Consider the following 27,672-nt stretch of genomic DNA (forward strand, 5'->3'; position numbering starts at 1 on the left):
GTCCTAAAGATTTAGTAGGGAGTTTATAGATATTAGGGATGGAAGGGACACCAAGAAAGATTATAGGATGGACCAAGAGGCATAGTTACTGACTAATGACACAGTCTTGTAGAAAGGTTAAGAGACTGGCCCAAGATCATGGATCTTATACATTATTCTTCAGAATATAGTTATTTTTAGATATTATTTTTATTTGCATTAATCCTCTCCCTAAGCATTTCTGCATGATAAGCTAGTAAGGTAGCCAATGGAAAAAGGTAGCTGTGTAAATGAGAAAACACTGAAAAGAAAACTCTTTGAAAGAAGAAGGGTTAGGGATAAATTGGGAAGTAGTGGGGAAAAAATTTAGGATAATCTCATTTTATCAGGAAATTTTTCAGACTTGGATTTTCCCTCCTGTTAAGCTACATTTGGTTTAGAAAAATAAAAAAATAAACTAATGACAATGCAACATATTCCAGGCACTGATATGTATTACTCATGTAATATCCACAACTGTTCTGTAAAACACTGTACTGTTAAATCTGAATGTCCATTCCTGCCTGGTGTTACAGTGTATGTGACATTCCCTAGTGATCATCATTGTCCAGAGTCTGACACACAGCTTTCAGCTTCAGAAGCTGGGTTATTATGTGTTGACCCAGAAGTTAATAGGCCCAGACAAACTGATTCCTTCTTACCAAACTCACAAGAGTCTGATTATAAACCACAACATCAATTTGCAAGTCTCTATGAGGAAATTAACTGACAAGTAGACTAAAATAGTTATGTCAACTTGTCAGCACATTTTATTTCCTATGGGAAAGAAGGCTTGGAACAGAAGAATGCCAAACAAGTATAAAGTTAGAAGGAAGTGAGTAGGATGCTTTTAATATGAAAATTGTCATTTTGCTATTGGAACACAACGTGCCTTCTCCATGAGACTATACCTCTTTGTCTAAGAGATCTGAGTATTATTTCAACCAGCCCATTTTTTCTGTGTTAATATGCCCCAGATTATGACCAGTTGTGGATTCTGCCACAGTAAGACAGAGAAGATTAGGAGTTTAGTATTGGCTTATAATTTTGAAGCAAGACTTAGAAGTTTAAAACAAAGTTTTATGAAGTAGAAAAATGGTTATGTGTATAAATATGAAATGCCAGTTCTGGGCTTCTTAACATGTAATAATGAAAAATGCAAAATTAAAGAAAAATTGAAATTAAGTACAAGCTGACAGCACCCAGAGGGGAGGTGGGAGGGGATAACTAGGGAGGAGAAGAGGGAAGGGTGTTCAGGAACATCTAAAGGACACATGGACAAAACCAAGGGGGGATGGGATCAGGGGTGGGAGATGGTGTGGTGTCTAGGGTGTGGGGGGGTGGTGTGGGGAAAATGGAGACAACTGTACTTGAACATTTAAAAAAAGTATATAAAAAGAAAAATGCAATAATATTTTCAAAGTGATTTAAAAATAACTTTTTAAAATATATTTTATTGATTATGCTATTACAGTTGTCCCATTTCCCCCCTTCAGTCCCCTCCACCCTGTACACCCTCTCCCACCCACTTCCCCCACTTTAGTTCATGTCCATGTGTCATACTTATAAGTTCTTTAGCTTCTACATTTCTCATACTATTCTTACCCTCCCTCTGTCTACTTTCTACCTACCATCTATGCTACTTATTCTCTATACCTTTTCCCCCTTCTCCTCCTCCCACTCCCCTGTTGCTAACCCTCCATGTGATTTCCATTTCTGTGGTTCTGTTCCTGTTCTAGTTGTTTGCTTAGTTTCTTTTGGTTTTGTTTTAGGTGTGGTTGTTAATAATTGTGAGTTTGCTGTCCTTTTACTATACATGTTTTTTTAAATTTTCTTTTCTTAGATAAGTCCCTTTAACATTTCATGAAATAAGGGCTTGGTGATGATGAACTCCTTTAACTTGACCTTATCTGAGAAGCACTTTATCTGTTCTTCCATTCTAAATGAAAGCTTTGCTGGATAGAGTAATCTGGGATATAGATCCTTGCCTTTCATGGCTTGGAATACTTCTTTCCAGCCCCTTCTTGCCTGTAAGGTCTCTTTTGAGAAATCAGCTGACAGTCTGATGGGAACTCCTTTGTAGGTTACTGTCCCCTTATCTCTTGCTGCTTCTAGGATTCTCTCCTTCATTTTTACCTTGGCTAATGTAATTATGATGTGCCTTGGTGTGTTTCTTCTTGGGTCCAACTTCTTTGGGACTCTCTGAGCTTCCTGGATTTCCTGGAAGTCTATTTTCTTTGCCAGAATGGGGAAGTTCTCCTTTATTATTTGTTCAAATACATGTTCAATCTGTTGCTCTACCTCTTCCCCTTCTGGTACCCCTATAATTCAGATGTTAGAACGTTTAAAGATGTCCTGGAGGTTCCTAAGCTTCTCCTCATTTTTTTGAATTCTTATTTCTCCATTCTTTCCTGTTTGGTTGTTTCTTTCTTCCTTCTGGTCCACTCTATTGTTTAGAGTCCCAGTTTCCTTCCCATTACTATTGGTTCCCTGTGCATTTTCCTTCATCTCTTTTATGGTAACCTGAATTTTTTCATCTAATTTGCACCCAAAATCAACCAATTCTGTGAGCTTCCTGATCACCAGTGTTTTGAACTGTGCATCTGATAGGTTAGCTATTTCTTGGTCACTCAAAAGGATGAGTTATGGGGCACTGATTTGTTCTTCTATTTGAGCCATCTCTCTCTCTCTCTTTTCTGGTCTGGTCACTCCTGTTAAGGTGAGGGGTGGAGCCTTAGGTGTTCACCAGGGCAGGGAACCCCAGTCGCTAGATTGTGACATTGTATGTGAGGGCAGGGTCAAGAGGGAACAATGGTGGTAGCTCCATTCTCCGTTGGACCTCAGTCCCTTCCCTGGGATCCTAGGTTTCGCACTCTGCCCTGCTCCACAATTGCCGCTTCACTGGGTCTGCCAGCTGCCACTTGTGTACTCAGGGTCCACCTGCTGCAATCTTGTGCGCCCCAGATGCTATGTGCCCAATTCTCCCTGTTCTCTGATACTCGACCTGTGCCCATCTGCTCGTCTCTGCCCCTCCTACCGGTTTGGATGAACAGGTCTATTTCAACTTCTTGGCTGTCTGACTTCCATTCAGATAAATTTTCTATCAGTTCTGGGTGTTATTCTGCCTCTAAATTGTTGTTGTTCCAATCTTGGTTGTGCGTGGAGGTACGGTGCATCCACCTATGCCTCCATCTTGGCTGGAAGTCCTAAAAATAACTTTTAAAAAGTCATTAATTTGGATATTCTTATAAGGAATAAAAATACAATTTAAGGAAAAGAACCTTCAGAGAAAAGAATAGTTACATTGACTAATAAATTTAGAAGGAATAGTAGAGGTAGAAAATTACCATTTTGCAACCACTGTGGTTGATTTAGAGAATAATCAATGGTTTCTAAAAGTTTTAAGAGGAATGGAATATATTGATGTATTATCATAGCATCTCCCTAGAGATTTCTTATTTCCAAAGTGAGAAATGGGAACTTTACAGTGGAGAAACCAATCTGACATCACCTTATTGAGTGATCAAAATTAATATCATCAGTGATGAGAGAGAAACTGAAATTTGATTCCTGAGATGATGTGCTGAGAAAGTCACAACATGGTTTATATAGTATTCCTGCTGAAAATGTATAATCTGAACCTAATCACATGGAAACATCAGACAGACCCAAAGGGACTTTTGAAAAATTTCAATGTCCTGGAAAACAAAGTGTAAAGGTCTGTTCTAGATGAAGAAGACCAAGAAGATATGCCAACTACATGTAATGTGTAATTTTGTATCTGAATCAGAAAAAATATGTAAAGGAAATTATGGAAATAATTGTATAAAAATGAAAAAGACTGTATGTTACCTAAAAGTGTTGTATAAATGTTATATTCTTGAATTTGATAAATGTACTGTGGCTGCATAAGAGAATGTTGTAGGAAATGGATACTGAAGTATGTAGGTATAGAGAACATGATTCTGTGAATAACTCTCAAATGATTCAGGAAAAAAATTTGTGATATGGTGGCAAGAGAAATAAAATATGGCAGAATCATAACAATTAGTGAGTCTGGTTGAAGTGTATTCAGTAGTTCTTTGCTCTATGCTCCCAACCCTTCTATAAGTTTGAAAATATTTCAACATTACAAATAAAAATTTTAACTATGTTTTATTGATTATGCTATTGCAGTTGTTCTGATATTTCTCTCAACCAACAATGACTGATTTTTGCTTCCTTATATTCCATATTTTTGTTTTATTCTTGGTTTCATCCATTCTACTATTATTTCCCTGTAAGTTGTTCTTTATTTCAATTAGTGTATCCTTGGTTTCTGACTGGTTCTTTTTTATGCTTTTGAGGTCCTCACTAAGTTCCCTGAACATCCTTATAACCAGTGTTTTGAACTCTGCACCTGATAAATTGCTTTTCTCCATTTTGTTGAGCTCTTTTTCTGAAGTTTTGATCTGTTCTTTCACTTGAACCATGTTTCTTTGTCCCCTAGTTTTGTTTCCACATATTAGATAGAGCTGCTTTGACTCCATGTCTTGGTAGTGTGACCTAATAGGTGTCCTGTAGGGTCCCATGGCACATCCTCCCCTATCACCCAAACTGGGTATTCAAGGTACTCCCTTCCTGTGGGCTGAGTACACCATCCTCCTGTAGTTGAGCCTTGGTTGCTGTTGGCAGATCACTGGAAGGGATTTACTTAGGCCAGTCAGGAGCAAGGACTGGCTGTGACCACTGACCACCAACTTCCCACTCCATGGAAGATCAGCTGTGCAGGGGCAGGGTGGTGGTGCTCCGACATGGTCTGTATTTGTCCACTGGGCGTATTGGCCCCGGCGTTTCTTGGGTGGTTCAGGCCAAGGTCAAGACCCCACCTGTGTTTTGCCTAAGGACACTCTGCCTCAGGTATAAAGCAATCTGAGATGGCTGCTACTTATGTTGGGTTTGGAGATTCCCAGGCAAAGCCAAGCTGTGACTCTAGGCTGCCTGCTGCTAGTGCTGGGCATAGAGCTCACTGAGGCCAGCTGTTGGTTTGTTGAAAATTTAGGAAGTTGTGAAGGATGAGCCAAGACCAGCCACTCACATGAAAAAGCAGGTTGGGTGGGCTCGTAATTTGGGTGTGGCTGAGTCTCTAGGGATCTCCAAGGTGAGTCAAACAGTGTTAGCCATGTTGATGAAATTACAGACATATGGCACCAGCTTGCCGGCTCAGTCTGGATGGATGTGGTTTCTTTAATCCCATAGTTGTTAGATTTCCATTCAACCCAATTTCTGATGGTTCTGAGTGATGGTTGTTCTATATTTTAGTTGTAATTTTGGTGTGGTTGTGCAAAGAGTCATACCATGTCTGTCTATGCCACCAACTCAACTGGAAGTTCAGAAATAATTTTTTAAATGAGTGATTATTAGTCACATTTTTGAGAAAGGTGTTCTTCTCTCCTTGAGTCACTCTAACTGAATTGAAAGCATTTGTTAGTGCTGAAGTGAAAGTGTGGACTCCATGAGACAGAACTAATGGCAGAGTAGCTAGATGAACTTGCAGTATTATTTATCAGTATAATTCAGAAAACAAAGTTAAGTTTCTTAAAACTCTCCCAGAAGTGTTTTACCTTATATGAAAAGCACAGTTCATTTTATAAACATGAGTGGGTCTCCTATTATATGTTAGGAACTTTGTTAGGCATTGGGCCTACAGCGATGACTGTCTCCGATTCTCAGGTTACTGACAGTTAGGGAGGGCAAAGCTGTAAAAACAAATTTAGCATGCAACAGGAAATGTACACCTAGAGAAAAAGTCAGTGAAGAATGCACTAATTAAGACAGTATTGGGGTGGGAGCAAGGGGTGGCGTGGTGGAAGGGAATGACAATGAGGCCCAGGAGTTTCCCACTTGGTGGGGATGCAGTAATAATGGTTTCAGGCAAAGAGAGCAGTGAGTAATTATAAGAAATCTTAGGGTGTTTGGGGACTTTAAAGTAACTTGGAATTGCTGAAGCATAATATACCTTTCTGATTTCTAGTTTGTAACAATAAAAAATAAATAATTCTTAGTATAATATTGTTTAGTTACAAATATAAGACATTAAAATGATATGAAATAACCAAAACCAGAGATATAAAATGCAAATTGATCCTTTGATGAACTTTTTATTTTGTATGACATGGCATCTCATTATAACTCGAGATTTTTACTTTGACCTTGTACCTATAATAGTTTTTGTTAAATTTGAGTAACATGTGGACCTTTTTTAAAAATTATTGATTAATTTTTAGAGAGTGGGAAAGAGAAAAGGAGGAGGAGAGACGAACACTACTTTCTTTCACTTTGTTGTCCCACTTATTTATGCATTCACTGGTTGTTTCTTGCATGAGCTCTGATCAGGGGTTGAACCTACAACCTTGGCATATCAGGATGACACTCTATCCAACTGAACTGCTTGGCCAGGGCCATGTATGGACCCAACAGTGGGTGGATCTCAGTTTGAGAAATGCTGAGTTAGTGGATCAAAGTAGAATTTAAGGAAATGTCACTTCTGTTACAAATTGTGACTATAAAAGAGATATTGTGTTCTCAGTTGACAAAATTGTTTTGTATTATCAAAATGAAAACCAAACAAATAAAACATAATATTCAAACAATGAATAATATTGACAACCATTGAATCCAAAGCTTAACATTCTCAATGTGCAAGGTTTATAAAAATTGTTAAGTAATACATTTATACACCCATAAGTACATGGGCAAAGATCCTAAATGAATAATTTATGAAAGATTATATAAAAATGATTAATAAGTACATCAAATGTTCACCTTCAAGGATAACTAAAAACAGCCTTGGCTGGTGTGGCTCAGTGGATTGAGTGCCAGCCTGTGAACCAAAGGGTCACAGACAGGGCACATGCCTGGGTTGCAGGCCAGGTCCCCAGTGGGGGCCATGTGAGGCAGCCACACATTGATGCTTCTCTCCCTCTCTTTCTCCTTCCCTACCCCTCTCTCTAAAAATAAATAAACAAAAATAAAAAACCAAAAATAACTAAAAACTGCAATTTAAAATGAGAGAACATTTTTTGACCTTTAAAATTAGTAAGTGTCTCAAAACATGATAACCTGTGTTGGTGAGGATTTTTAATAATAAAGAAAATTGTAAGCAATCTAATTATTTAACAGTGTGTAAATAGTTTTAAAAATGCATTGATGTAGTATGATATTACTTGGACAATAAATTAATGTTTTTCAAAATTTTAAATAATCAAAATGCTTATGCTATCATTAAATATGAGAAGCTGTGCACCAAAAGCATGATTTAAGCTTGTGAAAATGTACATAGATTTTGGTAATTATACTATGGTAATGAAAGATGTTAGTAGGGGAAGCTGGGTGAAGAGTATACAGAAACTCTCTGCACTATTTTTGCAACTTTTCTCTAGGTCTAAAATTATTTCAAAATAAAAAGTTGGAAAAATATGCATAGAAAAACTAGTGATGGGAAAATAAAATTTTAAATGATTTTTATGTGGTAAAGTAAAGCAGCTTTTATTCCTTTCATTTTAAAAATGCTTTTTTTTGTAACATATTTTTATGAGTTCTATAAGCATTTAAAAAGAAAACAAACCTCTTCCTATAATTAGGGGGGAAAAGCTAAACTCAAAAGAAAGACACAATGTGCCACAATCCAACTTGTCGATCAGTATAGCAGCTAAATAGAAAAAACATAAATGTGGATGTTGGAAAAAGGTTGACAAAATTGTTTTGTATTATCAGTGGAGGGTAAGAGAGATCCATCAACTGGTTAGGAGTGCATTTCCCAGGTGTATGTGAAGTGGGAGAGTAGGTAGTAAAAGTGAAGGCTGAGATAGGTTGAGGAGGCCGTGGCATTGGGAATTTTATGTTAGTAGTAAAGAAGAGAATGAAGTCTTCTGAGAAGAGTAATACCTGCAGTATTTTATGTTAGAAGAGAATTAGGCTACTTCTTTGGGTATCCAGGGAGCATAAACCATAGCAGCTAATGGGAGTATTCCCAAAAGGTTGGCTTTTAATATGTTAGAATCATTTGCTTTAGATAACCATCTTTGTGCTTGTTTTTTGTTTGTTTTTTTTTGTTTTTGTTTTTTTATCACAGACTGCTTTCTAAGCAACTCAGCTTTGTGGTGATTCAGGCCTTCTTCTGAAGACACAGCCTTTTATATTAATGAGTGACAAAGGTAATCAGCTACTTGAATTAAGTCCCTCTTGTTCTCGATTTTTATATAAAATGTCATTTGTTCAATATTAAATAAGGACAAATAGAAAAGTGAATGTGCACCACAGGGTCACTAGGAGCTGTACCTGAAAAACTGCCACATGTTAGACATTGTGGTTCTCAGTCTTTTTTTTATCGGAAGACCTCTGAAGACACATGAGACCCTCCCTCCTATGTGCGGCAGCTCCCTATAGCAGTGATTCTGGGGAAGCAGTGAGAGGGGAAGGTGTGGTGATCAGGGGCTATAATGTTTGCAAAAAAGCATGTACATCTCAATGTGTACTCAAGGCAATTCTGAAACTGCCTCCTTTCTCCTGCGTCACACTGTCCACCTTAAGAATTATTGTAGAAATAGGTTCTTTTACATTTTTCTTAGAAGATGATTGTTTTCAGGCCCATCTCCCAGACTGGGAAGCTACAGCTTGCTCTGAGAGAAGCAACATGGTCAGAATTTGTTCCTTGGGGAGGGACCATTTGACTCCACTTTAAATTTTGACCTTGACTCCTACTATTTCTGTTTCCATAGTTAGATTTTATGTCCCTGGCAGGCACAGACCAGACCCCGTGCACGTTTTTTTTACCCTCCTCAGGCTTAGTCTTTAAATTTCAAAGAGGTAGTTACTTAGTCAATGTTTATTGAAAATGCATACTATTTTCCATAAGGGCAACTTTTATTCCTTCACAAAGGGAAATGTATTTCTTGCTAAGTAAAAGGTTGCAGAAGTATAAATTAAAATGGAAGATATAGAATGTGTATCTTAAAGCTAAGCAACAGCTTTGATCTTTGGCTATTTTAAAAAGATTAAAAGGATTATTAGAAATAGGATCTACAGGTCTAACAAGACTTTAAAAAAACCCCAAGAAAGTGTCTTAATCTATGTAGGCTCTGGAAGGTACATATACCTTGTACCATGTGTGCTCTCCCTGACAGGCACACTGTCTTTATTTATTTATTTGTTTGTTTATTTATTTATTTATGAGTTTTCTTTTGCATCCCAGTTTTTTTATTGTTGTTCAAGTATAGTTTTCTGCCTTTCCCCATCACCCCAACCCTCCTCACCTCTTTCCCCTGTTTCTACCTTCCTTGTTATTGTCCATGTGTCTTTTATAATTGTTCCTGTAAACCCTTCACCCTTTTTCCTCATTATCCCCTCCCCTCTTCCCTCTGGTCACTGTCAGCCCATTCTCAATTTCAGTGTCTTTGGTTATGTTTTGCTTGCTTGTTCACTTTGTTGATTAGGTTCCAGCTAAGGGTGAGATCATATGGTATTTGTCCCTCTCACTGCCTGGCTTATTTCACTTAGCATAATGTTCTCCAGTTCCATCCATGCTATAACAGAGGGTATGAGCCCCTTCTCTCTCTCTGTTGCATAGAATTCCATTGTGTAAATGTACCATAGTTTTTTGATCCATTCATTTACTGATGGGCACTTAGGTTGCTTCCAATATTTGGCTATTGTAAATTGTGCTGCTATGAACATTGGGGTGCATAGGTTCTTTTGGATTGATGTTTCAGGGTTCTTAAGATATAATCCCAGCAAGCAGAATTGCAGGGTCAAAAGGCAGTTCCATTTTTAGTTTTCTGAGGAAATTCCATATTGTTTTCCATAGTGACTGCACCAGTCTGCAATCCCACCAACAGTGCATTAAGAGTTCCCTTTTCTCCACAACCTCTCCAATACTTGTTGTTTGTTGCTTTGTTTATGATGGCCATTCTCAGTGGTGTGAAGTCGTATCTCATTGTGGTTTTAATTTGCATCTCTTGGATGGCTAGCGATACGGAGCATCTTTTATGAATGTGTTAAGGAAATTCTGCATCCAGAGCTTCTGCCCTCTGAGTGCAGATTGAAATTGTTCCTCAAGTATGAAAACCAGGGAATGACTGGCTTAAATCTTTTATGCAAATAAACAACGTTATTAAAGTACTCATGCCCGGGGCAGATTAGTTTTTAGGCCTGTTTTAATCTCTATTGTTATTCTCTTCTAGAGACTAATTATCTCACTGACTAAAGTAAGGATTAAACTGACACGGTACCCAAGTATTCTGTATATGCTGAATAAATGATGGTTTTTATTTTGTTCATAAATTGAAATTCAGAAGTGTGTTACAAATGGTTAAGTATATTTGAGATAGGGTCATGAGGTCTGTATTGTTACTTTAACTGCATTTTAGCTTAGATTAGTTTCTGTGAGCAGAGAGCAGGACATTGCTACCATGCCTACCAATGCTTTAAGGGAAAGTCATTTCTCAGAACTATACAAACTGGCATCTCCTGGAGTTTGGGAACCATGACACAATTGTCAGTTGAGTGTTCGCTAGCTCTTTTCCATGGTATTTAGTTAATGTTTCTTCCTCTTCTCTGTATCTTGGCTATTAGAAAACCTAGAAGAGATACCACAACTTTCACCATCAGAAAGAAACCATTTCTTTCACAGTAATATCTGCTTTTAAAAAAACTTCCACTAATTGATGCTTCTGTTGTCCTCCATTTAATGTCAAGTAAAGGCCTTTGGCCTTAAATTAATGAATGACTTTCTCTATAGTATTTGTAAGTCAGACTCTTAGGGCTTGAGTCATTACTCAAACTCACTCTGTAAGGACATTTACTTTTTAAATTTTTTCATCAGTTTTTCTTTGCAAATCTTCAAATACAATAAATGAAAAAACTGTGATAATTAAAATCTGTGAGAAAAATCAAAGAAAGTAAGATAGATCTTGGGAAAAACCTGTCCATTCATAGGACGACACTTGTAGAACAGGGCACATGCAGCACTACAAGCACCACCACTATCAATGGAAAATATTCAGTGAATGTGAGATTGTGTGTGAAACTGTGCTAAGTGTCATAATATGAGAGCCCTATGAGAACAGTGGTCAGGAATTACTTATATAGAATTTATAGATGGACAGAATAAAAAAGTTAAGGAAATATCTATATATGGGCACTGTGGCTTTTATGATATATGAGGTCTGTGCGGAAAAAGTCCAGCCATTGTTAATTAAATAAGAATTGTTTGCATGATGGTGATGTAACCTGGCAACCAAGGAGAGTGGAGTGGAATGCTCGTGTGTGAACAATAACAACTTCATTGTATTAATCAGTGGGGCTGGTAGACGCCGCTGAGTGAGCATATGTACTGTGTGGCCATCGCATTCAAAATGACTGAGGGAGTAGAGCTACAAATTTGCATCAAATTTTATGTTAAGCTTGAACATTTTTCTGTGGAAACTGTTTAGATGATTCAGAAGGCTGCAGCTATGGGTAATGTGAATGGCAGCTTCATCACAACATTACACCTGCTCATGCATCACGTCCCATGCAGAATTTTTTTAAAATTTTAATTGTTGTTGCAGTACAATTTTCTATCTTTTACTCCCATCCCAACCCACCCACCCAGTCCTCCCCTCCTCCCTCCCATTTCCACCCACCCCTAGTTTTTATCCATGTGTCCTTTATACTCATTCCTGTAAACCCTTCCCCTTCAGGGAATTTCCCCTGAAATTCCCCTGAAATTCCCTCTCCTCTCCCCTCTGAACTCTGTCAGTCTGTTCTTTATTTCAGTGTCTTTGGTTACATTTTGCTTGTTTCTTTGTTTTGTTGTTTAGGTTCCTGTTAAAGGTGAGATCATATGGTATTTGTCTTTCACTGCCTGGCTTGTTTTGCTTAGCATAATACTTTCCAGTTGCATCCATGCTGTTGCAAAGGGTGGGAGCTCCTTCTTTCTTTCTGCTGCATAGAATTCCATTGTGTAAATGTACCATAGTTTTTTGATCCATTCATTTACTGATGGGCATCTAAAAAATATGGAATGCTGCATGAATTTGCATGTCATCCTTGCGCAGGGGCCATGCTAATCTCTGTATTGTTCCAATTTTAGTATATGTATGGCTGAAGCGAGCACCCATGCAGAATTTTTTGATGAAACATCAAGTCACCCAGGTGACTCAGCCCCCCTAAAGTCTAGATTTGGTGCCCTGTGACTTCTGGCTTTTCCCCAAACCAAAATAATCTTTGAAATGATAGAGATTTCAGACTGTCGAGATTCAGGAAAATACAACAGGGCAGCTGATGGCATTGGGAGAACTGTTGTGAGGTCTCAAGGTACCTACTTTGAAGGGGACTGAGGTGTCACTGTCGTATGTACAATGTTTTTTGTGTCTTATACCTTCTTCAATAAATGTCTTTATTTTTCATAGTACATGGCTGGATACCTTCTGGATAGACCTCATATAACTAAGGTACAAATAAAATTTTGCCATGTGGTAGAGGTTAATTAGGTGACTGAAGTAAAGATTAGAGAGAATGTTTAGGACTCTAACATCTTGTTAGGCTGATGCATAATAGTAACAGTGTGACTATGGTTCCTTGAGTTAAAGAATTTCAGTTTTGGTGGCCACCTGGACAGGACATTAGGACAGAGGTAGGGAGAGTTATGGCTGTTCCTTCAGAGTGGGTTCTTCCAGGCTGACCAAACTCTGGATCAGCCTGGTGCTAGCACCTGAGGCAAGCTGAAGACTTGTGCTACAGCTCGCACAAGCTGTAGGAATGTGCCATTGGAATGTGCCATTGGCTCCTGTGGCTGTGGGAGGGTTCATGGAGGGGTCATGCAGCATGTAGTTTCAGGGCACTACATGACTTCAGGACAACAGAGGAACACCAATGACAGAGACAGCCAACATGCGACTAGGGCAGATTGTCTCAGAGAGTAATGATAAATTTCATCTGAGACTGTTGTGAGTTTCATGTTTCTGAGGACACTGGCAACATAGCCAGTAAACATTTGAATAGGATTTTCAAGCTGACAGTTTAAACAGATTTTATACTTTAGCTTCAATGGGAGTACCTTGGTTTGCTCTTTATTCATTTCTGCATTTGAAAGGAAGTCTTTATAGTATGTCTTAAAGCACTAAGGATTTATTTGTATTAACGTCTTACTTTTGCTAAATGCCAATAAATGCTATGCCTTATATTCATTTTTTGGTTAGGAAATTGCCTGAAAGAAAATGTTTCATTGTAAAATTTAACAAATTTGTCATAAATCATGTTTCCAGAAGCCAAGAAGCTATCTACTTTATATCTGCATCTATATCTGTATATATTTCTACATCTATATCCAAATCTATATCTACCCATATTGTTCAATGATCACACTCTCTAATATAGTGATATTATAGAAAATAGAAATTTACATGTTTAGATGGAGTTAATGGGATTAAAAATCATATAAAATTAAACACATACATACTTAAAAAAAGACTGAAAATAAGTGAGGGTAAAGGCAACAATACTTTGTTTACATCCTAAGACAAACATAGTTAATCAAGATCCATTTGTTCATTCTCGGGTTTTCTGTTCTACTTCTGTGGCTGGTCTCACTCCTATGGCACATATAACAACACTGCAATGTTACAGAGAAAATTAGCATAGGCCCTATGTAAAGATGATACAGATTTGTAGTCATATTTTTGCATAATTACTTTTTTCTTTGGCTTCTTATGACACATTGTATATATATATATATTAGTTGCCATCTTGCTGTATTATAATTGTTTATTTGTCTGTCCCTTTCATGAAACTGGATCTCTAAAACAAGGAAGTAATTCTTTGTAACCTTAGTGGCTGGCATGTGCCTGGCTTCTAAAAAGCACCCAGAAAATATTTAATGAATGAACAAAATAATGAGTAAAAGCTTTATAGTCTCTATAAGAAAGCTTTATAAGTAAGAAACATGCAGAAATTCTTTGTAAATATCATGCTAATCCACAAATTGATTCTGAAACAGTTAATCCTTTTCTTCCATCCTCATGTGTCTTCCTGATGACAGAAATTCTATTTTAGTGTGATGTCCACACGGCCACCTTCTGTTAATAACTAGTGGGTGCAACACAGTTTGATGATGGACAGATGGACAAGCCTGCTGTGTTTCTTGGCCATAAGACTGTTTCTGTTTACTCTCTTAGATGCATCGACATGCCTTTCTTCCCATCCCCCATACATATTTTTCTCTTAACGCTGTCTTGCTATATTTGCAGTATTAAGACTATAAGCAGGCTTTGGAAGACAGATAAGAAGATCTGGAGAGATATGTGGTATCTAACACAAAAGAAAAGTATGGCATGGAACAAAAGGTCATAAAATCTTGCTATTATTGAACTGAAGAGGGGTAGATCTTCTCTTTTTCTCCTCTGTCATAGTGGGATTGGTTAGAAGAGAAATAAAGTTGCAGTACATTTCTGGAATAAGAGATCCAGATTGTGGTAACAATTTGAACTGTTCAACTAGGTGACTACACAGAGGTATAATTCATTCATATTTTATGTATAATCATATAAATAGTAGTTGCTTCAAATTAGTAATATAAAGCACAGTTACATAGGTAAGACATTAGTATGCTACTTAATTTTTAAACTATATGCAACATTCAAAAGCATTTTAACAGGTATTTTCTTCATTAGCAAAAAAATGGGGAAAGGAAATTAATATTTATTTAGTTTCTATCATGAGTCAGGCATTTTCATGCCTTTTTCTGTTTTTCATGTGATCCTCAGAACTATATTATGAAATAAATTTTATTAAGATTATTTTATAAAAAAAGAAGACTTAGGCTTAAAGATCATAAGTACTTTATTCATGATCACAGAGCTAGGAAATGACAAAACTGATTTCTAAATCAAGTCTTTTCCAACTCTCAGGTTTATTCTCTACTTACTATGTTGGGTTAGCCAGTATACAGTTAGTTTTCAAGGAATTTGGGGTTTTATTAAATAAATAGTGGTGTTTTAAAGGATTTTTCATAATTGTGAATAATGTCTTAGCTAAGACACCATTCTAAAAATATTTCTGCTAAGTGAATTGGGGTACTTGCCCACTTTTCCAGGTGAGTAAGTGGGCTGATTGAAACAAATGACTCAATAATGTGATGCTAGAGAAGACATCGCTGAATTTTTGGAATGACTAGGCCAGAAAGCAAAGTGACCCAGTGTTTGACAAACATTGTTCAAGAGGTACACTCACTTTCCTCTTCACCTAAAAGATATATGCCCAGGTTAGCAAGACGGGGTCTGAACACAGTTTTTGGTTTATTCCTGTTTTGACCCAATTCATGGAGCACATGGAGCAACTGACAAAAGGGGTTGAGGAGAGAATCACTTCATTCTTCTAGGGTTCTCTTAATAAGCATCACTTTGTGGCGAGATTTTTCTGAGGCCCAGTGGGATTGGTTCAATGTGTATCCAGACCCTAGAGGAACCCTTGGATGAATTGCCCATTTTTTTTTTTGTGGAGCAGGGACAGTGCAGGCCCTGAACTTCCTCTGGCTGTTTCAGCCACGCCCTCTTTCTCTTAGCCCTGCACCATAGCAGGTGCACACTGAAGAGAGGAGATTCTGTGTATTTGCTCCTTTCCTCTGTTTACTCTCAAATATGCATCAGGATCGCCTTCTCAGGGTGAAAGGAAAGGGTACTGGACCAACTGCTAGTTCCTTGTAACTAAGTAGCATAGTTGCTAAGTTGGGTTAACTTTGTGAAGTAACAGAACTGCCAGTTGTCATCCTGGTTTCCTTGGGTAATGCAGACAGTGCCAGAGGCAACTTCTAATTGTGTCGGAAGATGGTTTCCCACCCAAAAGCAGATTAATTTATAGTATGCCTAAAATGAGTTAATCAAGACAGAATTATCAATTGACTAGGTAAAAATTGACAAGTCAGTTTTATTCCAACTGAGTTGCAAAGGTGATTATGATATATGGAAGCTGCTTTAGAGAGAGGCTCTGGAAAATTACAATTCTAAAAAATGGTTCTTAATCCCCTTTGCCTTTTTTACCTATCCCCCCAAGCTGCCTCCCATATGGTGACCATCAGTTTGTTCTTTGTATCTATGAGTTTGTTTCCATTTTGTTTGTGTATTTATTTTATTTTTTAGAGCCCACATCTAAGTGAAATCATATGGTATTTGTTTTTCTCTATGTGACTTATTTCACTTAGCATAACACAAACTGTCAGTTATAAAAATAGTCATAGGGATGTAAATACAGCATGGAGAATGTGGTCAATAATATTGTTCATTATGTATACTGTCAGATAGTTATAAGACTTTTCAGGATAATCACTTTATAAGGTATATAAGTATCTAATTGCTATCTTGTACACCTGAAACTAATATAATATTGTATGTCAACTGTAATTGGAAAGGAAATTAATTTTTTAAAGTAAAAGAAACAATAAAATAAAATGTGGGTATATTTTCCATAGTGAGGAAATGGTCATTATTATATTAAAATAGATGTTTATTTCTTTTCTTTATTCCTTTTTGTTTCTTTTAAAAAAACATATATTTTTTTAAGATTTTAGTTATTTATTTTCAGAGAGGGAAGGGAGGGAGCTATATATAGAGAGAGAAACATCAATGTGCGGTTGCTGGGGGTCATGGCCTGCAACCCAGGCATGTACCCTGACTGGGAATCGAACCTGTGACACTTTGGTTCGCAGCCCGCACTCAATCCACTGAGCTATGCCAGCCAGGGCTTATATTTCTTCAAATAAGTATTTTCTTATAATTTAAACTTAGGGATTAAGTCATTTTTAAAATAATGCTTTGCCATTAATGAGAAAATGTCACCTTTAAAAAGTTGATTCAGGTTATTTTGGGACTGGATTTGAGCCCAGTTCCTGTTTTTTCTCTTTTACTTTTTTATTGTATTTTTTCCATTATCATTTTCCCCCTTACACACTCTCCACATCCCCTGCCTGCCACCCTCCAGTCCCAGCAATCACCAGAGCCCAGTTCCTATTAATAAAGACTATTTCCCTTTTATTTATTTACGACAGTGGAATTAAAATACTCAGTTTTGTCTATTTCCAGTTATGACACATTCCAGGCCTAGGTAAATAAACCCAACTGAAAAATAATAGATTAACCAACTCTGTCTATCATTCAACTCAAAGCTGTCATTTTTTTAAATTTCACTGTTATATTCATGAGCATCAATAAGAAAACTCTCCATCAAAGATTTGCTTCTTACATTACGATTGCTTTAGAATGGAAATTTAAATACCGAATTTCAGAAATGAATTAGGAGGAGCAGTGGAAAGAATCCCAGACAAGAATTAAGAGGCTGGTTCTCATCTTGGTCTGCTACCATGTACGTGCCTGGACAAGTCACTTTCAGTTTCTTAGCATCGGTTTCCTTTGCTTTTAGGATGAAGATGGTTAGAGTAAGTTAGGATGGCAAACAGGTAACCCCCGCTGTCTGCCTGCTCTGATCAATTGGTCATGTCTACCAGAGGGCTGCATTGGGGATGATGGTGAGCCTCTTCCAGACTGTGGTTGACAGGAAGAATGGGGACAAGAAAGGCACTTATTTTGCCATTCCTGAATTCAGCAAGTTCTTTGGCCATTATATGAGGTCTGTCTGAAAAAAGTCCAACCATTGTCAATATAACAAGAAGAGTTTGCACGACATTGATGTAACCTGGCAGCCAAGGTGAATGGATTGGAATGTGCATGCACGAACAATGACGACTTCACTTCAGTGGGGGTGGTAAACGCTGTTGAGTGAGCATGTGTATTGTGTGGCCTTTGCAATCAAAATACTAAGTGAATAGAACAATGAATCTACATCAAATTTTGTGTTAAATTTAAACATTCCTCTGGGGAAACTATTTAGATGATTTAGAAGGCCACAGCTATGGACAACTGGTGTTTGGCAGCTTCATTATGATGATGTGCCTACTCAGGCATCACATCTCCTGCAGAGTTTTTTGATGAAACATCAAATCGCCCAGGTGACTCAGCTTCCCTACAGCCCAGATTTGGTGCCCTGAGACTTCTGGCTTTCCTCAAAACTAAAATCACCTTTGAAAGGGAAGAGATTTCAGACCATCAGTGAGATTCAGGAAAATACAACAGGACAGCTGATGGTGATTGGGAGAACTGTGTGAGGTCTCAAGGTACCTACTTTGAAGGGGACTGAGGATCATTATCCTATGTACAATGTTTCTTTTTATTTTTTTAAAGATTTTATTTATTTTATTTTTTACATAGGGGAAGGGAGAAAGAGAGGGAGAGAACCATTAATATGTGGTTGCCTCTCACGTGTCCTATACTGGGGACCTGGCCTGCAACCCAGGAATGTGCCCTAGACTGGAATCAAACCAAAGACCCCTTGATTCTTAGGTGGGCACTCAACCACTGAGCCACATCAGCCAGGACTACAATGTTTCTTGTATCTTATATCTTCTTCAATAAATGCCTCTGTTTTTCATAGTATAATGGATGGATACTTTCTGGACAGACCTCATATATTTCTGTTATGGTTTTATGATTTAGTCTCAATTTTTAACCTCAGTAAATAGTCTCTCCATACTTTAAAGACATTTTGAAAATATTAGAGTAAGCAGACAAAGCCTTTGAGATCATCTAGTCAAAAGTAGGCTGATATGTATGAAAGTGCTTTATAAAATACAGAGCACTGTTTCTGTTATTTGAGGACAGCATCGCTAGTTAATGGTAAGTTTTTCCATTGTTTACCTTGGGGCCCCCTACTTGTCTAATTTTTCATGTAAACGTTGTTGCATGAATGATGTAGTTTTTTTCAGTAAATTTCTTAGATGTTATTCATTCCAGTGACATTAAGATTTAAGTGTCAAGTTGTGTGGTATAGATAGTGAACGCTGTGATAATCAGAGAGATGGAGAGCTAGTCATTAGGGAATATTCAAGGAAGCAGTAGAACTTGAGTGTGGCCTAAAACTGGCCGAAGTTAGATAGAAAGGCATGGTTAGACATGGGATGGAATTGGAATAAAACGTGGAGTAAGAGAAAAGAACAACTGGAACAATACACAGGAAGTATAAACCATTAGGCTTCAATAAGGAAAACTTTGGATTGCTAATAATAATATTGATAATAGTTAACATTTATTCAGTCCTTTCCTCTATTAATACTTTTTGAGCACTTCTAACGTGACAATCTCTGTATTAGATGCTGATGGAGGATACAACTCTTATCAAAATGGAGAAAATCCTTGATTTTACAGAGTTTATACCTTAGTAGGAGGAGACAGATAATAAAGCAATAAGTAACATATGTAGTATGTTAGAAAGTGAAAACTGCAAAGAAGAAGAATAAACTGGGGGAGGGAACAACAGAATGGTAGGGGAAGCTTGTCATTTTGGATAAAGTGACCAGGGAAGGCCTCACTGGGAGGGTAATGACTGAGAGATGTAACTACTCTGCTGAGTGAGTTACATATAAAATCATTTAACTTTTCATAACAACTCTATGAGAATGCGAACCATTGTTACCCTCATAAATGAGGGCCTGAAATACGGACAACTAAACTCATCAAGAGTGCACAGTAATGAAGTCTAAGAGATGTGATTTAAATTCAGGAAGCCTAATTCCAGAGTTTAAACTTTTAGTCTAAAAGTTTTAACAACCAAAATCTTTTAAAAGGCTGTGGGAAGTCAAAAAATGACAGCATTTTAGAGCTGCAGAGAAATTTACTGAAATTTAGTGGTTTTCAAATCAATCAGCTGTCTGGATTTCTGGACTCAAACTCCTAAATTTTTAACACAGGACAGTTGAGGTTAGGCCTGAGAATTTGCATTCTCACAAGTTTCCAGGTAATGTTGATAGTGTGGGTAATACTTTGGGAATCAATGGTTAGTCCAGTGATTCTCAAATCTGTGTGTTAGAGTCACCTGGGGAGTTTTTAAGAATGACCTGTGCCCTACTCCAGTGGGTACTGAGAGCCTGCATTTCACTGGTGTGGGCTGAGACTCTACCAGTGACTGCAGTGCCCATGGAAAACTAAATACTACTGGTCTAGTTTAACCCTTATGTTACAGATGAGGAAAACGGTCTGAAGAAATGAACTATTCCCGTTTTGTCTGGGCTCCTGGTATTTTGCACATTGTGTTTTACCCACGTGGTTTTTGGCTTTATCAGGTTAGGGGCTGTCTTAATCTATTTGCAACACAGTAAAGATTCAAAAAACACTTATTATTGAGTTACTAATGTTGAAGGGAATAGAGAACTACCAAAAATTTTGACCAGCAAAGTGACATAGTGCATATTGAAAGTAATATTTTAGGAGGATTCATTATTAGGAAGGGCAAGTTAGAGATTAGAGATGAGATCATCCTACTGCAATGTTCCTGTAGACCCTTGCTACTCAAAATGTGGTAAAGACCAACATCATCCATATCACCTGCAGTCTTGTAAGAAATGAAGACTCTCAGGTCCCACCCAGGACTGACTAAATTAGAATCCCCATTTTTACAAGTTTCCAGTGAGTTGTATGCACATAGACATTTAAGAGGCCCTGTTGTAGGACATCATATAACCAATGCCCGGACTCAGGTAGTAGCCCTAGGGAATTGAGAAAGAAGCATGTCAGCTTTTCCTTAAGCTTATTCCTTGGGTAATATACCAGTTCTCTGGTAGCTTAATCAGTACTTAGTGGTCAAAAGGTTTGGCAAATACCAGCTTAAACAATGATAAACAGGTATTTTTTTTAACAACCAGACTTCTTTTATCTTTTAATGTGCTGAATTTCCAAGAGAAAAACTGTATTTTGTAACTCCTATATTATTGATCATGGAAGCCTGTTTGGGGCTTATCTTCTCATGTTACTATTTTGTGGAGCACATCTTGGTAAAGCTGTAACAACCTCTTAGTGATTTATTGTGGTTCCAGCCTTAGCAGGTATTCTAGCTCCTGGGAAGGAAACCATCTTACACTTCTTAAATATAATATACATTACTTCTCTGTTCAAATGCTTAACCTTTCTACAATATCATGGTCCAGGTGTGTGACTCCACCTCTGACCCACTTTCATTGTCTGAGCAGTATTTGGATGGAGTCATCAGATAGGTCTGCGGGTTCTGTCAGCGCTGGTCTGGAGGAAACATTCAAGACTTAGTTGTTGGTCATGGTGTCTATTGGAAATGAGGAGGAGACACTAGTAAATGTAACGTCACTGGCAATGTGCCAAAGTTTAGTTTATACTAGGAGTGAAATCAGGGGGTATAACTGAAACAGTTACTGGGTGAACACAGAAGAAACACAGAAATGTGACTGACAACTGTGAGACACAACATCTTTCAGCAAATTTATAGCGAAAAATAAAAAAGAAAATTAACAGATGCATTGGGAACTAAGGTTGTTTTAGATTGAAGGCAGTCCAAAATGGCTTTTCTATAGTTTATTTCCACTGATGCCCTTTTGAAAATTCATGGCCCATTTTAATGGTGACAGGTCGATGATCCCACATTCTGTAACTTGGAAAGCATTTGATTTTAAATTATAGTCGCCAATAAATTACCACCAATATTTTGGGTAGTACCTTTTATATTGACCATACAGTTTTTCTCTTGTATCCTTGACATTAAATTTCACTTTTTTTTGTAAGCAGGATACTGACTATTCTTAGTAATAAGGAGAATGAATACACTTTCTCCACGATATCCTTACTTTGGGCAGTAAGCCACGTCACTTATAATTTTTTTCTTTTTTGTTAATAAATCAATGGAAAGTATTTTTGATTTGGATCTGTTCTTTCAAATACTCAGAGGATTTATTTTTTATTGTATTTTCCTGATATTTTAAAAAATGTTATTTTTCTTAAAAATGAAGGAAGTACTATTAGATCTGCTTATGATATCAGTATAATTTTTCTTAGGAATTTTTCTCTTGAAAAACTTGATAATACTTTAGTGGGTAAACTTGGATATGTATACCTTTCCAATTGATTTCCAATTTCCAACTGATTCCAATTTTCAATTGATTCAATTAAAAAGCTGATTCAATTCAGTTTTTCTTTATTGTACTTTTAGTTGATAGCATTTCCTGCACTTCCTGCACTTAGTTGATAGAATTTTGACAAGAAGGGAAAAAACTTTCAATCAAGCAGAATATATTGAATTAAGTAGTCTTTGATTTGAGAAACTTCTAGAGGGCATTAGTATAGTTTCAGCTGACTTTTCTCCAAGTCGAAAATCTACAGTTCCCAAACACTATGAACAAAATAATGATCTTAAGATCTTATAAGCTGCTAAGCCATCTCAAATAAATTCAGGGTTTTTTTTTTAAAGATTTTATTTTTATTTATTTTTAGGGAGGGAAGGGAGGAAGAGGGAGAGAGAGAGAGAGAGAGAGAAACCAATGTGCGGTTGCTGAGGGTTATGGCCTGCAACCCAGGAGTGTACCCTGGCTGGGAATCGAACCTGGGACACTTTGGTTCCCAGCCCGTGCTCAATCCACTGAGCTATGCCAGCCAGGGAGGTTTTCTTATTTTACTAGGTTTACAAGACAGAAGGGCAGATTGATTCATTATAGACTATATAGAGATTGGCAGTCTTTAGAAGGAGCATTAAGATGCTTACCTGCCTCACTGTCAGGCTAACAGTGGTGGGAGATAGTTTACTAGGCAACGCAGACTCTTCAGTGGAGTGGGACATGGGAGATTGTGGTCGCTAGAAGACTACCTCTGAACAGGCAAAGGGAACCAGGTGGGTGCTATGGGAACACCAGCTGCTGAATTTTGGACAGTATGGGTAGCTTGTATCAACTATAAGCCCTTATGGGTGAAGGGAAGGGAAAAGAGAGGCAGCAATTGTCACACATGCCAACAGTAACTTGCTAATGATCTTTATTTAACATACATGCAAATGGTTGCTAATACTTATTTTAGAAAGATTTTCAACAAGGATTGGATCTAGAGGTTCGAATTAATCCTTGGGTTACTAGATGATCCCATCACTGAAATATTTGTACAACATCCACCCAATAAGTTACTTATCAAACATCAGTAGATGCCAAGTTCTATGCTGGGTGCTGGAATACCAGGGCAAGAAAGGATAAACATCATCATTGCCATCATACTGTTTGCTGACTAGAGTGGGATGCAGATATGTAAATAAGATATATAACAGAGTATATTATGTGCTATGATAAGAGAAACACAGTGAACCATGGTAGTATACAGAAGAGGGTACTGGCCTTTTAGTTAAGGAGTCATGTAAGAAGAGGCATACATCTATCTACATCAAGGATGAATAAGCATCGGATAGACCAAGAAGATAAGGGGCAGGAAAGCGCACTCTGCATGGGTGATGGTGGGGTGGGGGGAATGTGGGAGCTTATGTAAAAGTCCAGAGAAAGATGATAAAGAATACTTTGTTTGGAGATACAGATTTTAGGAAGGAGAAGTGGCTGGAAATGTGGCTGGAAAAGTAAACAGAGTCCAGACATGAAGGGTTTTATAAGCATTGGGGCTTTATTTTAGATGGAATGGAGAGCCATTGAAAACTTTTCCAGCCAAGAAATGACTAAATATGCATTTTGAGGTAATGACTCTGCCAGCATTCTGGAGAATGGGTTTCAGGGAGATAATACTGAAGAGAAGGAGACCAATGGGGAGATGATTGCAGATGTTTACATAAGACAGGATGACAGCCTGCATCTGACAGGTGATGACTTTCTTAATAGCTTGTGCTTTTGTATTTGACATATTAGACACTAAAGTTATTTACTTTTGCTTTTTATAAGATTGTTTATCTGCTTCTTTACCTCAGTATTTTCCATCTTATAATTCTTCAAGAAAGCTTTCTTTGTTTCCTTTTTATTGTAGCTACATAAATTATTATGCTTTTGTTGCTTCTTAAATAGTCTCCCGAAAATTTTATTTTCTGCTCCTGACACATATAATTGTGGTTTCTCTATCAAACTTGAGTACAGAGTTAATGTTGAGGGAGAATGAATTACGATCCTGCTGAATATACCTTAGTTGCTACAACTATGGGTAGCCTGAGATTTCCTGGAAAGGACTAGTAGAAAGCAATAATTTAGTGGCTCTCATCATTGGAAAAAAAGAAAATTATGTAAAGACATTGTCAGAGGGAAGAGGCTTGCTGCACAGCAATCAGTATGGCAGGATTAGGAAAACCCAACGGAGATCAACCCCAAAGTGCAAAAAGTAATTAAAGGCGCAGAAGGCACATAATGGATGTCAAGCTCAAAAGAGAAGCTGAGAAATTACAGAACAAAGTTTGGCATTTAAAACTGACAGAAAGAGCAAAGGTGGAAAATGGCAAAAATGTTTCATGTAAGGCTAAAAGTGCCACAATATTCCATGGGACACAAAAGGTCAGTGAACAGCTTGGAATGGTGTCTAATGGAGAGCAAGGGCAATCCACTGACTGAGACGTCCTTGTAAACATTGATTAAAAAATAAAATTATATGAATTCTTTGCCTCAGTGCTCTCAGAAAGCACAGTCTGGCTGAAAAGAGAAATCAATTCAAAATGAAAGAAGTAAAATTGTTCTTGGATTTGTTGCCAATCAATAGGTGCTAAAGAAATTGGGAAATTTGAATTCTCACGTAGAACCAGATATTCTTCTAGGATTAGTGCTGTCCAAGGTCTAATTCATTCTAAGGTTCAGAAATCCTTTTAAAAAAGTATTACTTTTTTTTTTTTGCATTTTGTTCCCAAATCTCCCAGTGTAGGCCATTTTCAAGGTTTTTTGGCTTTCTGTGTGTGTGTGAAATCACATAATACATCTAGCCTTTACTAGGTAAAAGGACTTCTCAACCTAGTAAACTTTTTTATGTTTGAGGAAATGTACTTGTGTGAAGTAGAGCTTTGGAGGAATGGCTACTCCTTGCTGAGAAAATCTCTTAATCAGTTGGGGCTTCCATAACAAAAATACCATAAACTGGGTGGCTTAAAAAACAAGCATGCATTTCTTACATTTCTGGAGATCGAGAAGTTTGAGATTTGTGAGCAGCCTCTTTCCTGGCTTCTTCTAGACATCTGCCTTCTAGCTACATCCTCACATGATACAGACAGACAGACTAATTCCATCATGAGGCACCACTCTCATACCTAATTACCTCTCAGTCTCCAAATATCATCACACGGGGGATTAGGGTTTCAACATGTGAGTTTTGGGGACATAAGCATACAGTCCATTGCATCCTTAGAGATACTCCTTTTCCAAAGAGGAAGCTATTGTTCTTTCTTAATAGCATGTTGAAGGCCAGGTTCAAAGAATGGGCATGCCTGATGCAAAAGCAGAGAAGTTTTATGTTGCCCTTTCAGAAAGGATTCCAAAGCAATTTCACATGTTTGTGTAGCATAAACTTGAATAATGGTGATTTCATATAGTTTAGTCTAATAGTCAGAGAGTACTCTATTAAGATTGGTATAATTTTTCTACATTTGTTCCATTTTTTGGTTTCCCTGGGTCTGTGTCTCCATTGTGATTAGAAATTAACCCATTAAAGCAAAGGAAACAATGAAACAAAAATTTTCCTTTTGCCTATTTTCAAGGACAGAAAAAAGCCTTGGGGGACATAGCGTACATAATGGCAATTATCACTAGGAGAAGGATGTTGGCTGTGGGTCCAGGTACAGCTGCAGGGAACAAAGGGCAAGACTGAGCCTGAAAACAGTACCCTGAGACTTAGCTTCAAGAAACCAGCTGGGGTTCCCTGGTTCTCTATATTTTCTTATAGCACAATTAACCCTGGGAGGTGGCAAAGGTTAGTTGCTAGCGGCTTAGGCTCTAGAATCAGATAAACTCTGACTCTAAATCTTGCTACAATAAGGAAGTTAGTTGCTGGTTGATGTATGCTCTATTCCCATTATTCTTGGGGAGACAAGGACCAAAAAAGATGGCATAAGTGGAGAAGGTGGTAGCACCTGAGGGTAGACAGGAGGGCAATTGAAATATATCACAGAAACTGAGGGAATCATTGAAAGTGGAACACAAATGTTGGTCTCAAGCAATGTGGAGGGAGAGGAAGCCTGAACCTTCAGAAGGCTGTTATGGGTTCTTTTTTTTTTTTTATTTTAATCATTGTTCAAGTACATTTTTCTGTCCTTTACTCCCATTCTGTTATGGGTTCTTGAATTCCATGTAACTGTTATATATCTGGTCCTAGAAAGACAATGGTCAACTCTGGGATAAGTAATTATATTTCTTTAAATGTAATTGCTACTTCAAATATAATTCTATTACTTTAAATATAAACATTTTTTCAAATGTAAAGAAAAGTTGCAAGTATAGTACCATGTGAACACTTCTATCCTCATTACCTTGGTTCAACAGTCATTGATATTTAGCCATATTTGTTTTGTATAACTATTTGTAAATATATTTTTTCTGAATGCCTTGAAATGTTGCAGATATCTGAGTATTATTCACTGTTAATATTTTATGTAACCAAAATACCACGACTGCATCTAAGATAATTAAATATAAAATGTTCCTAATCTATAGAGACTTAATTGTATTTCTAAACAGGACACATTCATGAGTTTTAAAAATTATTATAGCAATTTTAATATTGAGAAAAACAGAAACATTACCTGTGATCTTAACAGCTGAGGAACCAATGCGAACACTTGGATGCATTTATTTCTATTATTTTTTAAAGCCTATAAGGATATATATTATAAAGTTTAGTACATAAACTTTATAGTCAGCATTTCACAGCTAATATATCATTGCTTTAATGTGCAGTTAAACATTCTTTAAAATGTTTTTGCTGGCTGTATATCATTTCATAACAACTTTGTAGCAAACTTTATTTCCCAGTTCCCTTGCAATCTGGGAACCAACATATCCTGGTTTCTTGAGGGAAGTCCTTACTTATGTCTAGTATCCTGGAAAAATTATTAAAGCACTGCCCCTTTCCTCCCAGAATTATCCCATTTGGAAGACAAATTTGTAGTCACCTTGTCTATACACCCTATCTGTAACTGACTATTTGCTATTTTAAACCTCCTAATCTAATTACTCTTACACAAATTTTTTAGTGCATTTCTTATGATTTCATGAAGGTAAATTCCTAAAAGTGTAGTAATTGGATCAAAGCATATGACCATTTTTAAAGTTCTACCTACATATTTCCCTGCTTGTATTTCTGTTAAATAAATAAGATGCTGCACTGTTAAATCGGACTCAACAAGTTTACCTGCTTTCAACTTTGAATGTTTCGTTCCCTTTGAGAAGGGTTTCTCAACACTGGCACTATTAGCATTTTGACTCAGATAGTCCCTTTCACAGATGGCTATCTGTGCACTGTGGAATGATTTAGCAGCACCCCTGGCCTCCACCCCACCAGATGTCAGTGCCTCCACCCCAGTCACTGCAATCAACAATGTCTCCAGATATTGCCAAATGTCCCCAGGATGGGGTGAGGGGTGAGACAAAAGAGCCCTTATGTGAGTACCACTGGCTTAGAAAAATGTATGTGGAATAATAACAGCAATAACTTCTTTTTCCAGGTTATTTGTCTTAAGCTGTGGGTTTTTTTAGTATGAAAAAGAGATGCAAATTAAAACCACAATGAGATACTACCTCACACCAGTCAGAATGGGCAACATAAACAAATCAACAAACAAGTGTTG

General features: G+C 37.3%; 1 protein-coding gene, 1 non-coding gene and 1 pseudogene across 2 annotated transcripts in view; 2 read left to right on the top strand and 1 right to left on the bottom strand.

The window, feature by feature from the left end:
* The window catches only part of SLC44A5 (solute carrier family 44 member 5), a 338,085-nt gene that overhangs the window by 56,613 nt on the left and 253,800 nt on the right, over positions 1 to 27,672 (top strand). The gene's annotated exons all lie outside the window — the stretch shown is intronic.
* LOC123816594 lies at positions 12,051 to 12,152 on the bottom strand. The gene has a single exon (XR_006785300.1). It is a non-coding gene; the product is annotated as a U6 spliceosomal RNA (small nuclear RNA).
* LOC123816603 lies at positions 13,623 to 13,720 on the top strand (annotated as a pseudogene).

The sequence above is a fragment of the Phyllostomus hastatus genome, unplaced genomic scaffold, assembly GCF_019186645.2.
Source record: "Phyllostomus hastatus isolate PE091 unplaced genomic scaffold, TTU_PhHast_1.1 phas_contig_209, whole genome shotgun sequence".
NCBI classification, from domain to species: Eukaryota; Metazoa; Chordata; class Mammalia; order Chiroptera; family Phyllostomidae; genus Phyllostomus; species Phyllostomus hastatus.